Source organism: Chlorocebus sabaeus, chromosome 23 (genome assembly GCF_047675955.1).
Source record: "Chlorocebus sabaeus isolate Y175 chromosome 23, mChlSab1.0.hap1, whole genome shotgun sequence".
Classification (NCBI taxonomy): Eukaryota; Metazoa; Chordata; class Mammalia; order Primates; family Cercopithecidae; genus Chlorocebus; species Chlorocebus sabaeus.
Window position 1 is genome coordinate 49,674,590 of NC_132926.1, and position 1,533 is coordinate 49,676,122.

Consider the following 1,533-nt stretch of genomic DNA (forward strand, 5'->3'; position numbering starts at 1 on the left):
GGCGGGCCGCTAGGGCGGAGCTGGGGAGGGCCGCGAGGGCGCGGGGCGGGCCGGCAGCCGAGTGCACCTGAGGCACGGGCGGGGCCTGTCCTGGGGGCCTGGCGGCGGCCAGGCCTCCGCCAGCCTAGCCTGCTGGGGACTACCGAGGTAGCCTGGGCTCGGCTTAGGAAGGCAGCGGGACTAGCGGCCTTGGGGTCCGAGTCCGAACTCGCTCCTCCATCGGGGGACTGGGAGCGAGTGGGAGAGCGACCGCGAAGCTCCAGTGTTGAAAACGCGCCGCTCCCAACTTTTTGCGAGGCCTACTTGGGGGCGGGGGTGAGGAGGAAGTAACTGGGCTAGGGTCTCACAGATAGTTGCTCTTGACAGCACCTATCCTTATAAGAGGGAAGGGGATTATTTTGAACCTGGGACTGTTAACTACCCTAGTAGAGAGTCTGGGAGCTATGACTTTTCATTCTAGTCCCGATGCCCTTTCCACATTTTCTTCTGTAACAAGCCATTTTGTTCATGCAGATGTAAAAATTTTACTTCACGATTAACGATCCTAGCCTAGGATTAAATATTCCCCACAGATTAGTTATTTCCTTGCAGAGTTTATTCGGAAGCTAACTGGGGGAAGAAAAAAAAAGCAGTGAGGTGATTCTAAAGCAGCAATGTTCAATAGGATAAGGAGCTACATTTGTTATGTTAACTTTTCTGGTAGCCATATTAATAAAATTGCCAGATTTAGCAAATAAAAATATAGGACTCCTAGTTAAATTTGAATTTCAGATATAGAATGAATAATTTTTAAATATGTCCCATGCAGGAATATATAAAATAAAAATGTAACTGGTTGTCCTGTATTTTATCTGGCAATGCTCATATTTAAAAAGTAAAAATAAAAGATGAAATTAACTTAATAGTATATTTAATCAAGTATATCCAGAACATGATCATTTCATCATATAATCAATATAGAAATTGTTGATATTTTACATTGTTGTATGTAAATCATTGATCTTTTTTTCCCTCCTCATACTAAATCTTAAGAATTCAGTGTATTTCACAGGTTCTCGGGATTTGGAAAAAAAAAAAGGAATCCAGTGTGTATTTTACAGCACATTTCAATTTGGACTAGCCACACTTTTTGCTTTTTAATATTTATTTATTCATTTATTTATTGGAGACATGGTCCCACTCTGTCACCCAGGCTAGAGTGCAATGGCACAATCATAGCTCACCACAGCCCTGAACTCGTAAGCTTAAGTGGGCCTCCTGCCTCAGCCTGCTGAGTAGCTAGGACTACAGGCACATGCCACCATGCCCAGCTAATTTTTTATTTGTTTGTATTTCTCAGAGACAAGTCATCCCTGTGTTGCCCAGGCTGGTCTCAGACTCCTGGGTTCAAGCAATCTTCCCACCTCAGCCTCCCAAAATGCTGGATTACAGACGTGCGCCACTATGCCTGGCCAGACTCATTTTTTAAGTGCTCAGTAGCCACGTGTTGCTATTGGTTATCTTATTGGATAGCACCATTCCTAAGGCCTTCAA